The sequence below is a fragment of the Callorhinus ursinus genome, unplaced genomic scaffold (assembly GCF_003265705.2).
Source record: "Callorhinus ursinus isolate GAN/ISIS: 27379988/994484 unplaced genomic scaffold, GSC_fseal_2.0 scaffold4, whole genome shotgun sequence".
NCBI lineage: Eukaryota > Metazoa > Chordata > Mammalia > Carnivora > Otariidae > Callorhinus > Callorhinus ursinus.
Genome location: NW_027397066.1, coordinates 78679953 through 78695404, shown reverse-complemented (window position 1 = coordinate 78695404; position 15452 = coordinate 78679953). Strand labels below are relative to the sequence as shown.

Here is a 15452-nt window from a genome sequence, read left to right as displayed (position 1 = left end):
TTTGCCTTAAGGGCTGGCAAAAAGGTAAATATTCAAATCACATTAAGAACATACTTCTGTGTAATGTAACTTAGAAGGATGTCATAGAAATGTCCCAAACATGTGCATTATGGTGAAATTTTTATTTTTATTTATTTATTTTTTTAAAAAAGATTTTTATTTATTTATTTGACAGAGAGAGACACAGCGAGAGAGGGAATGCAAGTAGTGGGAGTGGGAGAGGGAGAAGCAGGCTTTCCACCAAGCAGGGATCCCGATGCCGGGCTCGATCCCAGGACCTGGAATCATGACATGAGCCGAAGGCAGACGCTTAACCACTGAGCCACCCAGGTGCCCCATTATGGTGAAATTTTTAAATTTTTATTTTAAGTTGGCAAATATATTTTTTTTCTCTTCCCTGATCTGGAATGATTTCATAAAGTAATTACCTTATTATTAGAATTTATGGGTCATTCAATTTCATCCAATTTATCTTTTAAAAATGTATTTTCTTGTGAACATGTATCCACTGGGAAAAATAATGAATGGTCCAAATTTTGAATTACTGATCTCAAATATTTCAAGGTCAACTTTGGAAAATAAGTATTAGTAAAAGTTTTACATATCATTAATAAATACTAAGCAATCACCTACTCTTGTGTAGTAGAGATTGACCTCACTGCTAAGACCAAATCATAAATTGCCAACATCCCCCAACTTAGACCAGTGGTTCTCAGTGACAAGTGAGGCCAGGGTTGCTGTTAACAATCCTGCAATGTACATGACAGACCCCATCAGCAAAGAATAATCCGCTTCAATGTCAGTAATGCCAAGGTTAAGAAACCTTGCCATAGACAATGCTAGCTGGATGTACTGCAAGCATTTCAATCACACAACTAAAAGCAAACTTACTTTCTTCCCGAAACTCTGTTTTTGATAGTACTCTCATCATTCATTAAGATTCAAAACCTCAGAGTCAATTATAAGAACTACCTCTCTGTTTCTCTCAATAAAAACCCCGTCAGATCAGATTCAACCACCACCACAGCTCCCCTATGCATCTTCCATTCTCCCTTGTAGAGAACCACTGCACACCCACGGACTATGCCATAACTTCTCTAATTGCTGGTACTTCTTATTTTTGCCCTCTCCCTGCTCACAATTCTTACTTCTTTCCTCCATCCCTGCTCACACTTATTTCTCTCTTCCCTCATATTTATCCCTAATCTTCCTAGAATACCATGCAAACTGTCTCACTCATCCACTCAGGATTATTTAATAATTAAGCATTGTCTAAATTGCAAAAGATAAAACCTTGATTTTTAATAGCCTCTCCCCTCTTTAGTCCTAATTTTGACCACTACTTCATCTGTGATACTCACCTCAGACAAAATAATCTATGCAAGTCACTATACCCCCAATGCAATTTTTCTCAGGCTTTTCTCTATCTGTATTTCTAATCCATCTATAACTTCCAAATAGCAAAATACTCCTGACATTCAAAAATCATCACCCAATTGACATAGATGGAAGAGATTTCCTTCTACACAACACTTTTTTTTTTTAAAGATTTTATTTATTTATTCATGGAAGACAGAGAGAGAGAGAGAGAGAGAGAGAGAGAGAGGCAGAGGGAGAAGCAGGCTCCCAAGGAGAAGGAAGCCCGATGCGGGACTCGATCCCAAGACCCTGGGATCATGACCTGAGCCGAAGGCAGATGCTTAACCATCTGAGTCACCCAGGCGCCCCTCTACACAACACTTTTGTAACACATTCTCCTTTATTTATGTATGTAATAGCATTATTCATTTCTTGTATTCCTTTCTAGACCATAAGCTTCTCAAGGGCTGGCATATATTTTAATTATTTCTTTTTTATTTTGAGGGAAATTATAGATTCACATGAAGTTTTGAGAAATAATACAGAAAGACCTAATTGATCTTTTATAGAGTTTTGCAAATTATGACACTTTGTGAAACTTTAGTACAATATAATCAGGGTATTGAAATTGTTATGATATACTGATCTTACACAGATGGCCCCATTTTTGTTGTATTTACCTGTATGTTTGTGCCTGTGTGTATCTAATCCTGTAAATTTTATTAAATGTGCAGTTGTTTATTCATTACTATAATCAAGATACAGAATCCTTGCATTGCCACAAGAATTCCTCATGTGGCCCGATAATACCCAACTTCCCTTAACTTCCGCCCTCCTCTCTACCCATCCTCCCTATAGGAGTGCTGACAATACTGACTCTATCATTGGCCCTCCATCTTGTTCATGTTTCCTCAGTGAACTCTCCTGGGGCTATGTGTCCAGGCCTTGGGTATTAACATGCATACCCTAGAAATGCCTGCCAAGGTTGGGATATGGGGAAGCTTTGTTTTCACCTTCCATGAATCTGTTAGAGATAATGAAGTCTTGCCCCTTCCTAATGCACAGGTGGTGCCACAAGATCTAATTAAAGATTAGCTTCCAATTAAGTGCAGGCAAACATTTTGAGGTGCATGTGAACGCTTTGATCTCACTACAATGCCTCCTGCTCTATAAAATCTGCAGACTAAAGTCTGGGCTTTGTGGGGAGTAACAACGCAGCTGCCGTGGATCATCCTCCACTGGATCACCCTGTCAGTAAGTTATCCTGAATAAAACTCTTTATCAACTGTATGGAGTGTCCTGATTCTTTTTCTAATCTCAAAGTGCCTTCTCAGTTTGGGGGATACTTTACTCTCCCTCCTCTACCTTCTAACTCTCCCACACACACATACACTCTTGTCCCTAATCCCTGGCAATCACTAACATATTTTTGATTTCTGTAATTTTGCCTTTTCAATGTTATTAATGTTGAATTGTTGAGTAATACAGCCTTTTGTGATGGGCTTTTCCATTTAGCATAGTTCCCTGGAGATTGGTCTAAATTATTAAGTATGTAAGTAGTGGAGTCCTTTTTATTGCCGGTTGGTATTTCATGGTATGGATGTACCATAGTTTAACTATTCACCCATTAAAGGACATCTGGATTGTTCAGTTTTGTGCAATCATGAATAAAGTTGCTATGAACATTCATGTACAGATATTTGTATGATTACAAATACCCATTTCTCAGGAATAAATGCCCAAGGAAACAGTTGCTGGATCATAGGGAAATTGCATGTGTACTTATTTAAGAAATTGCAAGACGTTTGCCAGAATGGCTGTACCATTTTATATTCCCATCACAAATGTACGATTCAAAACATTTATTTTGATAAGGTTCATTTTATCAAATTTTTCTTTTATTAGTCATAACTTTGGTTTTAAGTCTAAGAACTCTTGGTCCATACTTACATTCTGAAAATATTCTCCATGTGAATTTTTAAGTTTTATATTTTATGCTTTACATTTAAATCTATGATCCATTTGACTTAATTTTTGGCATAATATATGAAGTTTAGGCTCAGGTTTATTTTTTAACTTATGGATGACTTATTGCTTAATTGCTTCATCAAGTTCCATTTAAAGGTCTATCCTTCCTTCAAGTAATTGCTTTTGCACCTTTGCCAAAGTCAATTGGGCATGTTGCTATGGGTTTGTTTCTGGGTTCCCTATTGTGTTTCATTGATGTATGTGTCTACCATTCCAACAATACTGTATACAATTTGGATTGCTATACCTAATAGTAAGCCTTGATATTGAATAGAGTGATTCTTCTTTTTCAACATTGATTGAACTACGCCGGAGCCTATGCTTTTCCATATAAACTTGGAATAAGCTTGCCTATGTTTACAAAAATTTTTATGTGGATTTTGATAGCAATTGCGTTAAATCTGTGGATCAGTTGGGGGAGAATTGACATCTTTGAACCATGGACTTAGCACATCTCTCCATTTATTTATGTTTCTTGATTATTTTCATTTTTTATGATTTATATTTTAAAATATATATTTATATTTTTGTGTTCAAGTATACAGACACTGGATATGCTTTATTAAGTTTATACATAAATATTTCATTTTAAGGAACAATTATAAATAGTTTTGTGTTTTCAGTTTTGGTTTTTTACAGTATTACTGTTGTTATGTAGAAGTGAACCTGAGAATTATATATTGATGTATCCTGCAACCTGTTTAACTTATGTATTAGTTCTAGGAGTTTCTGTAAATTCCTTGGATTTTCAATGTAGACAATTATGCCATCTGCAGATAGGGACAGTTTTATTTTTTCCTTTCTAATCTATTTGTCATTCAGGTTTAATTTTTCTCGACTTGTTGCAGTGGGTAGAAGTTTTAGGACAATATCAAATAAGAATAAGAATAGGCATTTTGCTTTGTTCTTTTTTTCGTTTTATTTAAATTCAAGTTAGTTAACATACAGTGTATTATTAACTTCAGGGTAGAATTTAGTGATTCATCAGTTGCATATAACCCTTAGTGCTCATTACATCCTGTGCCCTCCTTAATGCCCGTCACCCAACTACCCCATCCCCCTACCCACCTCCCCTCCAGCCACCCTCAGTTTGTTCTGTATAGTTAAGAGTTTCTTATGATTTGTCTCCCTCCCTGTTTTTATCCTATTTTATTTTTCCTTCCCATCCCCTATGTTCGTCAGTTTTGTTTCTTAATTTCTGCATATGAGTGAAATCATATGGTATTTGTCTCTCTCTGATGCCTTGTTCCTGATCTTAGGGAAAAAACATTCGGTCTTTTACCATTAAGTATAATGATTCTTTGGCAAATATTCTTTATCAAGTTGAGGTAGTTCTTTTTATCCCTAATTTGCAGTATTTTTTTTATCATGAAAGGGTTTGGGACTTGGCAAATGTTTTTTCTTTATCAATTTATATGATCGTGTAATTTTTCTAATTTAGCTTGCTACATGGTGAATTACATTGACTTTTTTTTATTACGTTATGTTAATCACCACACATTACATCATTAGTTTTTGATATAGTGTTCCATGATTCATTATTTGTGTATAACACCCAGTGCTCCATTCAGTACATGACCTCTTTAATACCCATCACCAGGCTAACCCATCCCCCTACCCCCTTCCCTCTAGAACCCTCAGTTTGTTTCTCAGAGTCCATAGTCTCTCGTGGTTCATCTCCCCCTCTGATTCCCCCCACTTCATTTTTCCCTTCCTGATATCTTCTTTTTTTTTCACATATAATGTATTATTTGTTTCAGAGGTACAGGCCTGCGATTCAACAGTCTCACACAATTCACAGCGCTCACCATAGCACATACATTGACTTTTAAATGTCGAACAAGTCTTGCTTGCACACCTGGAATAAATTCTACTTGATCAAGGTGGATATGTCTTTCTATACATTGTTAGATTTGTTTTTAATTTTTTAAATATTTTTGTGGCTAAGTTTATGAGGGATATTAGACAGTAGTTTCCTCTCTCTCTCTCCTTCCCTCTTCCCCTCCCGCTTCCTTTCTTTCTTCCTTCCAACCTTTCCTTCTTTAAGTCCTTCTCTCTCTCTCAATCTTTCTTTCTTTTTCTTTATTTTGTATTGCCTTTGTCTGACTTTTCTATCAGGGTAATGATGAGCTCATGAAATGAATCCAGATATATCCTCTCCTCTTCTATTTTATAGAAAGAATTATATAGAGTCAGTGTTAATTCTGTTATAAATGTTTGGTAGAATTATCCAATGAATAATCTGGGCTCAGATTTTTTTTTCAGTATTTCCATTACAAATTCAATTTCTTTAAGGATTATAAAAAAACAGTTTAGCTTATCTATTTCATCTTGCTTGAATATTAGTAGTTTATGAATTTTGAAATATTGGTCCATTTTTTATAAGTTTTTGAATCTATTAGCATAAAATTATCCCTACTATTGACTTAATATTCTTTTATAGACTTCAATATCTCTAGTGAAATCTTCAGTTTTAATTCCTGATATTGGTGATTTGTGTCTTCTCTTTTTTTATTTTTGTCTGGGAAGTGTAATGAATCAGTATTTTGTTTCCTTTGGGTAAATACCTAGTAGTGCTATTGCTGGGTCATAGGATAGTTCTGTTTTTAACTTTTTGAGAAACTCAAAACTTTCCAGAATGGCTGCACTAGTTTGCATTCCCACCAAATAGTGTAAAGGGTTACCCTTTCTCCACATCACGCCAACACTTTTTTTTCCCTGACTTGTTAATTTTAGCCATTCTGACAGGTGTGAGGTGGTATCTTTCTTATTGTGGTTTTGATCTGTATTTCATTGATGCTGAGTGATATTGAGCATCTTTTCATGTGTCTGTTCAACACCTTAACTCTTAACAAACTATAGAACTATTGAACAGAAAATCAGCAATGATATAGAAGATCTAAAGAAGGCAATCCACCAAAAGGACCTAATTGACATATGTAGAAACGCCATTCAGTAAGAATGAAATTACATATTTTTCTCAAGTGTATATGGAAATTTCACTGAGAAAGGCCATATCTTGAGCAAAAAAAAAAACCTGAATTGATTTCATATAAGCTGTGTAAAGTAAATCAATCTAGAAATCAGTGACAGAAAGACGGCAATAGCACTACTAGGTATTTACCTAAAGGAAACAAAATACTGATTTGTTTCAGTTTTCTTACCTTGTTATAGGTTATTTAAACTCTTTTTGGAATTCCATCTTGATTTATTTATGGTGTTTTTGAGTATACTTCTTTGTATATGTTTCTTTTTTATTGTATTTATTAAACATTTTTTACATATATTAAAATTCAAATTATCATGTTTATAGGTCACCAAAGTCCTTCTAAATAATGGTATCAGAATAAAATATATCATGTTTGATTCAGAAGACCTAGAATCTAACAACATATCTTTTTTTTTTTTAAAGATTTTATTTATTTATTTGACAGAGAGAGACACAGTGAGAGAGGGAACACAAGCAGGAGGAGTGGGAGAGGGAGAAGCGAAGCAGGCTTCCCGCGGAGCAGGGAGCCCGATGTGGGGCTCGATCCCAAGACCCTGGGATCATGACCTGAGCCGAAGGCAGACGCTTAACGACTGAGCCACCCAGGCGCCCCAACATATCTTTTTTTAATTTAAATTCAATTGGCCAACATATAAACATCATTAGTTTCAGATGTAGAGTACAATGATTCATCAGTTGCATATAACACCCAGTGTTCATTATGTCACGTGCCCTCCTTAATGCCCATCACCCAATTACCCCAACCCCCCACCCACCTCCCCTCCAGCAACCCTCAGTTTGTTTCCTGTAGTTAAGAGTCCCTCATGGTTTATCTCCATTTCTGATTTCTTCCCATTCAGTTTTCCCTCCCTTCCCCTGTGATCCTCTGCACTGTTTCTTATATTCCACTTATGAGAGAAACCATGTGATAATTGTCTTTCTCTGTTTGACTTATTTTTCTCAGCATAATACCCTTCGGTTCCATCTATGTTATTGTAAATGGTAAGATCTCATCCTTTCTAAAATTGCTGAGTAATATTCCATTATCTATATATACCACATCTTCTTTATCCATTTCTCTGTTGATGGACGTCTGAGCTCTTTCCATAGTTTGGCTATTGTGGACCTTGCTGCTATAAACATTGTGGTGCAGGTGTCCCTTTGGATCACGGCATTGATATCTTTGCAGTAAATACCTAGTGGTGTGATTGCTGGGTTGTAGGGTAGCTTTATTTTTAACTTCTTAAGGAAACTCTATACTCTTTTCCAAAGTGGCTGCACCAGCTTGCATTCCCACCAACAGTGTAAGGGGGTTTTCCTTTCTCTGCATCCTCACCAACAATTTTTTCCCCGACTTATTAATTTTAGCCATTCTGACTGGTATGAGGTGGTATCTCATTGTGATTTTGATTTTTATTTCCCTGATGCCGAGTGATGTTGAGCATTTTTCATGTGTCTGTTATCCATTTGGATATCTTCTTTGCAGAAATGTCTGCTCATGTCTTCTGCCTATTTCTTGACTGGATTATTTGTTTTTGGGTGTTGAGTTTGATAAGTTCTATATAGATCTTGCATACTAGCCCTTTATCTGATATGTCATTTACAAATACCTTCTCCCATTATGTTGGTTGTCTTTTAGTTTTGTTGACTATTTCCTTTGCTATGCAAAAGCTTTCTATCTTGATGAAGTCCCAATAGTTCATTTTTGCTTTTGTTTCCCTTGCCATTGGAGATGAGTCTAGCAAGAAGTTGCTGTGGCCAAGGTCACAGAGGTTGCTGCCTGTGTTCTCTTCTAGGATTTTGATGGGTTCCTATCTCACATTTACGTCTTTCAACCATTTTCAGCTTATCTTTGTATATGATATAAAAAATGGTCCTGTTTCATTCTTCTACATGTGACTGTCCAATTTTCCCAACACCATTTGTTGAAGACACTGTTTTTTTTCCACTGGATATTTTTTCCTGCTTTGTTGAAGATTAGTTGACCATAGAGTTGAGGATCCATTTCTGGGTTCTCTATTGTGTTCCATTGATCTATGTGTTTGTTTTTGTGCCAGTACTGTACTGTCTTGATGATTACAGCTTTGTAATAGAACTTGAAGTCCAGAATTGTTATGCCACCAGCTTTGGTTTTCTTTTTGAACATACCTCTGGCTATTTGGGGTCTTTTCTGGTTCCCTACAAATTTTAGGATTATTTGTTCCATTTCTTTGAAAAAAGTTGATGGTATTTTGATAGCAATTGTATTGAATGTGTAGATTGCTCTGGGTGGCATATACATTTTCACGATATTTGTTCTTCCAATCCATGAACATGGAACGTTTTTCCATTTCTTTGTGTCTTCCTCAATTTCTTTCATGAGTGTTTTACAGTTTTTAGAGTATAGATCCTTTACTTTTTGGTTAGGTTTATTCCTAGGTATCTTATGGGTTTTGGTGCAATTGTAAATGGGATCGATTCCTTAATTTCCCTTTCTTCTGTTTCATTGTTAGTGTATTTAGAAATGTAACTGATTTCTTTACACTGATTTTTTATGTTTCCTACTGGTTTCTGTGTGTATTACAATAGACATATGCTGCTTGTCATAGCATACTGGTATAATATTTTACCACCTCAAATAAATTGTAGACATCTTACTTGCAGTTTGATCCCTTTACCTTCCCCAATTTTAAATACCATCGTCTAAATATCAGGAATTGCTATATTTTTGTTGGAATTATCAAATATGATTTATAACACCCATGAGAAAAAGGATAGTCTATTGGATGTATTTGTATTTCTGCTACATTATCAGCAGCACTCCCAGGTGATGCCTCTTGCTGGTATTGTTAAGTTTACCTGTTGTTTTTGACAGTACTTCCAAGAGATCCAGGGCAGAAACAAGCCTATCTGGATTGCCTTCTCTTGATAAATTGGAAGTCGGGAAAGTCATGCCTACATTATCTTATTCTGGCTGGAAGGCACCCTGCTGCTCTGTTCTTCCTCAGTCTGTGGTGCCTAGCCATTCTTATCTTCCTCTTTATGCAATTCAAAATTCTCACTTAGTTGTCTCTTACCTTCTTTCTAGGGCTTATATTTCACCTTTATGGGGAAGAGCAGGGGAAATCATATCTAGGTCATATTGTCTAGGTCAGAAGTATGACACGCTGTTTGGAAACCACCATTGCACCTTCTTTGTAATATACACCCAGAATGTATTTATGAAGTAAATGCATGAAGAAAACCTAACTACAATTTGTTGATGTCAAACCATAAATACTTCTTGAAAGTTACTATAAATGATAAGTTTTTGTTTTGTTAAAATTGATATTGTGGCTAAGAACAAAATAGAACTCTAGTCTACTGCTTTGTTTGCTTGTTTTCACACCTCTTAATGGATTCTAACTATTGCCCATTCATCATTGATATGCCTCGGTTAACTTATTTGATCTACTTATTGCTCAGTTACTAATCACAAGTGCTAGATACATCTCACAAGGGCTTGATCAAGACAAAACATCCTGGCAACAACTAAGTTGAATGTGGTCTTTGCTCATGGGATTGTAAAATCAAAAATATGGTCATGGATCCAAAGTCTGTAACACAAGAGATTGATGATAAGAAGAGTGATCCTGCCTAGATTCAGATCATGTGTGCAAACATTACTCAGAAGGTCAGAAGCTGAAAAGGTCAGGAACATGCTGGAAAATTGAATATTCCAACTTATGAGAAGGGTTTCATACAGAGACCATATGTGCATTTCATTTCAACTGAGCACCAGGGACAGCAACAATTTCCACACAGGTCACCTTATACCTGGAACATGTATCAAATCTAATAGCTCATGTTCTGATAACAAAAATAACACTAAAATAATATTAATAAATACAATTGAAGGGATATGTTTCCAAACAGTTTGCTCCTTTAACCCCATCATTCCATGTTAATTAGCATAAAACATCAACTCTTTCAATTTATCACCAAGGGAAACATATTGCTAAGTAGTTTTGAATGTTTACAGTCTCACATTGCAAAATTGCAAACCTGCAGTGTCTTGTTTGTGTGTATTTTATATATTTTTTTCATTTACCCCAGTGATTAAATGATTTTCACAATTTAAAACATAAAATATAATCAAACAAAAATTACAAGTAAGTTCAGTCTCCCTATGAAGGCGTTAAATGATTTTAATAAACATTTCATCCTAGCATTTTTAATGTTTTTGCTATAAAACCAGAGGTAACCTATGGTAGATAATGTTACTTCCTACTCTAGGAATCATAGTTTCCATCCCAAATTATAGAAGTATAAGTAAAAAGATTATGTAGGGCATATGCCATCAGTCTTGAAACTATCATATTATTTGGTGGTTTGCATGACAATCCTTAAATGTTACCTCATATTAGTGTATTCATTTGACTACTAAAATTGAGTATTCAATTAGATACCTTTTACAGTATACAGAATTAAATGTTATTCATCATTAAATGTTTTAGCAAATCCATTAGATTCTAATTATACTTTAATTGTACTCAATATCAGGTAAAGTGTGTGGTTTTCATTCGTCCATAACAAGGACTACATTAAAATCTTGCTGAAAAGGCACTCTCTTCGCATTTAACTCGTGTTTCAATAAAAATGTTGACTAGATATAAAAAATAAATTGTCTGATGGGAGGGATATTTTCGACTAGCAAGATTAAAAGAGGCTGAATTTAACAAGTAGTACATATGTAATATAATGAGGCATTATACATGGTCTTTCCTATCTAGCTTAATTGGTTCAAGCACTCACTACAGACTGATTTCTCAATTTGGGAAAAGTAATTATGTTCTCATTACTAGCATAATACCCACCTAATAAAATTGTCCTGAGTCTCTTTTAATGCTTCACCAATTTGGGGGAAGGAAAAGAAAGTATCTTTCTAGAATTCCAGCTCTTCAAAAGTTAATAAATCCTCTGAAAATTGCTCCACACAATAGGAAAACCTCTGCTATCTCCAGAGAGTGCATTTTCTTCTACAAAAGTTTTCAAGATGCAAATCTAACAAATAATATTTTGTTTGTTAAACTGGGCGATTTATTTTGTCTTTGTAGCCACTAGCAGGTCCACATGGACTGAAGAATCCTTAACTGAAAACCTTTCCACATAAGTTATTCCAGACACCACTCTGATTACAGTTATTAGTTAAAACTTTGCAGGTACTTTTTATTTTTTTATTTTTTTTAAGATTTTATTTATTTATTTGAGAGAAAGAATGAGAGAGAGAGAGCACATGAGAGGGGGGAGGGTCAGAGGGAGAAGCAGACTCCCTGCTGAGCAGGGAGCCCCATGCAGGACTCAATCCCGGGACTCCAGGATCATGACCTGAGCTGAAGGCAGTTGCTTAACCAACTGAGCCACCCAGGTGCCCTGCAGGTACTTTTTAATAATATACGAATGGTTTCTCTTCATTCTGGGATTTCAAATTAGACCCACGAAATATCATTTAAAACTGACATGATCCTGGAGCCCCAGGATGGAGTCCCATATTGGGTTCCCTGCCCGGTGGGGAGTCTTCTCCTCCCTCTGACCCTCCCCCCTCTCATGCTCTCTCTCTCTCATTATTTCTCTCTCTCAAATAAATAAAATCTTTAAAAAATTTTAAAAAAGTAAAACTGAAGACAAAAAATCTATGAAATAAACTGCATTTAGTATACTAATTAACTTAAACATATGCATACCAAATGATATATAATATCAATATATAACTATAATGTTGTCTTGATATTAACAACCAAATACAACTCACCAAGATAAAAAGGAAAGTTTTATCTGTATATAACAATTCTTAATAAAGCTTCTCATTTTTTTTTTAAATTTCGCCTTATGTTAATTGCCTTAAATGTCCTCTGGTCACATCATTGCTCCAGAACTGATCTAAAAGCTGGAAAACTTCAGTTTTGTTTTTGCCTCAATAGTTCCAACTTCAGAATTCAGGTGTGCAATCTTCTTTCTTTGTTGCCAATTGTAGTGATAAGTGTATAATGCTTTGCAGTAATGTAATCAGCACAATGACAAAACTTAAGGAAATTAACTTCCCTATCTCTGCACTTTATGTAATAGTTTCTGTGATTCTGTTACCTGGGAAAGGCTTTTCTGAAGTGTTAGTTTCATGTGGCATGGTGGTGACTGCAATAGGAGATAAAGGTGGTTAAAGTCTATCTTTAGATTTAGAGAAAGATGCTTATCTCCTTGAGCTAGTATAACTTAGAAATTCCTTCACACTATGCAGAAGTCTAAAATTGTCTATACTACTCTGCAGTTTTCTCCATTAACTCTCTGATCTCATCAGTCATCATTTCTTTCCCTTCTTCTGTCTACTCCACTGTAACTACTGTGGCCTCCATGTTGCTCCCCTGCCTCAGGGCCTTTGCACCGATTGGACTCTTTGACCTTTGCTGACAGTTTTCTCTTTTACTCCCCAGATCTTCATATGACTTGCTCTATCATCTCTTTTAAGTATTTGTTCAAATACCTCCATAAGGAATTCCCTGAGAATCCATTTTAAATTATAAACTCTTTTTCCACAAACCAGCACTTCTTATCCACTTTCCTGGCTTTATTTTTATCCATAGTACATGAAAGCTTTCAATATGCTGTATAATTAATTCACTAGCTATTTATGTATGGTCGGTCTACCCCCCATGGTAACTTGAGCTCCACAAAGACAAATGTTTTTTCTCTATTTTGTTTACTGCTATGTCTCCAGTGTCTGGAAAAATATCTGGTACATGAAAGGTGCTCAATAAACATTTCTGGAATAAATGAATGAATGCCAGATAAAATTTGAATTGAGTATAGACTGTAGTGAAAGAAAAAAATATATTATTTTTAATGTGTTATATATAAACATCCAAGGAAAGTCATTAAAACTTTCAGAGTCATCAGAATTTCATTAAGAACAGAATTTTCAACAACGTTAAAAAAACTCTGAAACATGTAGGTTTAAACATATTTTATAGTTAAGTATAAACATACATACAGAATCATGCTAATAAATCTAATCATCTATGAGAGAGGACCATTAAAACATAGGCTTTAATTTTTCATCTCAAACTGGTAATTATAAGAATCATATTTCCAGCTGAGAGATGAATAATCAGAAGAATATTCAGCCTCATTGGTATTTCTCCATCAGTTAGAAAAAGTTTGCTTATTTGATGTTTAGTGAAATTCCCAACATCCATGGAAAAGTTTCAACCTTTTATCTTTCTTTACTATTATGACATGTCCTTTAGTTGTAATAAAATATAGTGATCTCCTGTGGGTTTTGATTTTGCTATATTTTTAGTCATTTATTCACATAATATATGTTATCTGTTTTTAAGAGATTCTGATTCTTCAATGCATTGCATTAACAAGAATTTTTCTTACAATTCTTATCAACATTTATGTATTAGATAGCATACCACTTTTCTAACCACAAAACAAAAAGCTTATTAATAAGCAAGGAATTACAAAATGTGACAAGAAAGCCAAGATAGAAAAATATTGTAAAAGTGGTAATGTGGGTTGAATTGTGTCCCTTCAAAATTACTCTGTTACAGTCCTAACCCTTGGTTCTCAGAATGTGAACCTTTTTGAAGATTTGGTCTTTGCAGAAGGAATCAACTTAAAATTAGGTCACTATAAAATGAGGAAATTTGCAGACAGATTTGCACACAGGTGGAACACAGGTGAACATGAAGATGACTATCCAGGAGCTAGGAGAGAAGCCTGGAGCAGTTCTTACCTTACAGCTCTCAGAATAAATCAAGCCTACCTACAGCTTGATTTCAGACTTCTAGATTCCAGAACTGTGACACAATAGTGTCTGTCATTTCAACTACCCACTCTGTGGCACTTTGTTACAGCAGCCTGTAAACTATTTTTTAAATTTCCATTTATATGTAAGAATAAATATGTCATTTAAATAATATTTTAAATATAGTTCAAGGTCAATCTGTGTTTGAAAGATAGAGTGTTTCTAAACTGCTAAAAAGAAAGGTCAATAGAGAGATGCTTTTCTCCATTTGTTCAGTAAATCATTAAGAGAATTCTAAGTCAGAGTTATATGTTAATACCCACATTAATAAACCAGATAACTTGAAAATTTGCATTCTAGAGAATTGGTAATGCCATCAGCAATAATCATTTTTCAGGAGAGTCTGTAATATGAGTTAATTCCAAACAGAAGCACTTTAAACATTTGATTCCCCATAGTTTTCAGATATGAATTGCAATAACTGGCTTAGCTAGCAGATCAAAAGTGAAAGGGGCTCACCCTCACTAACACATGGAATTGTGCACTATATAAACCTCACATGAAAATCTGAAAGAAACTGAAACAAGAGATAGGCAGGCACCAGTCCAAGTGCCTCTTGGGCCAAATGTGATCACTGTTTCTTGGGAACTGTTCTTGTCCTTTACCCTCATAATGTAGAACCATCCCCAATGCTCTCTTTTTTTCTTTTTCATAGCCAAGGCTGAATCTGAACAGAGACATAAAAAAAGAAGTTGAAGTATGGTAAAAAGAATCTTCAGAGAAACATCGCCAAAGGCAAGGGAAGCAAGGGCAAAAATGAACTATTGGGATTTCATCAAGATAAAAAGCTTTTGCACAGCAAAAGAAACAGTCAACAAAACCAAAAGACAACTGACAGAATGGGAGAAGATATTTGCAAATGACATATCAGATAAAGGGCTAGTATCCAAAATCTATAAAGAACTTATCAAACTCAACACCCAAAGAACAAATAATCCAAACAAGAAATGGGCAGAAGACAGGAACAGACATTTTTCCAAAGAAGACATCCAAATGGCCAACAGACACCTGAAAAAGTGCTCAAAATTGCTCGGCATCAGGGAAATCCAAATCAAACCTCAATGAGATACCACCTCACACCAGTCAGAATGGCTAAAATTAACAAGTCAGGAAATGACGGATGTTGGCGGGGATGCGGAGAAAGGGGAACCCTCCTGCACTGTTGGTGGGAATGCAAGCTGGTGTAGCCACTCTGGAAAACAGTATGGAGGTTCCTCAAAAAGTTGAAAATAGAGCTACCATACAATCCAG

At 35.3% G+C, this 15452-nt stretch overlaps 1 long non-coding RNA gene across 1 annotated transcript; it reads left to right on the top strand.

Annotated features, from left to right (window-relative positions):
- The first annotated feature begins 209 nt into the window (after positions 1–209).
- Positions 210–15060, top strand: LOC141372480 (uncharacterized). Its single transcript, XR_012377746.1, has 3 exons — positions 210–330; positions 2542–2613; positions 14857–15060. It is a non-coding gene; the product is annotated as an uncharacterized lncRNA (long non-coding RNA).
- The last annotated feature ends 392 nt before the right edge of the window (positions 15061–15452 follow it).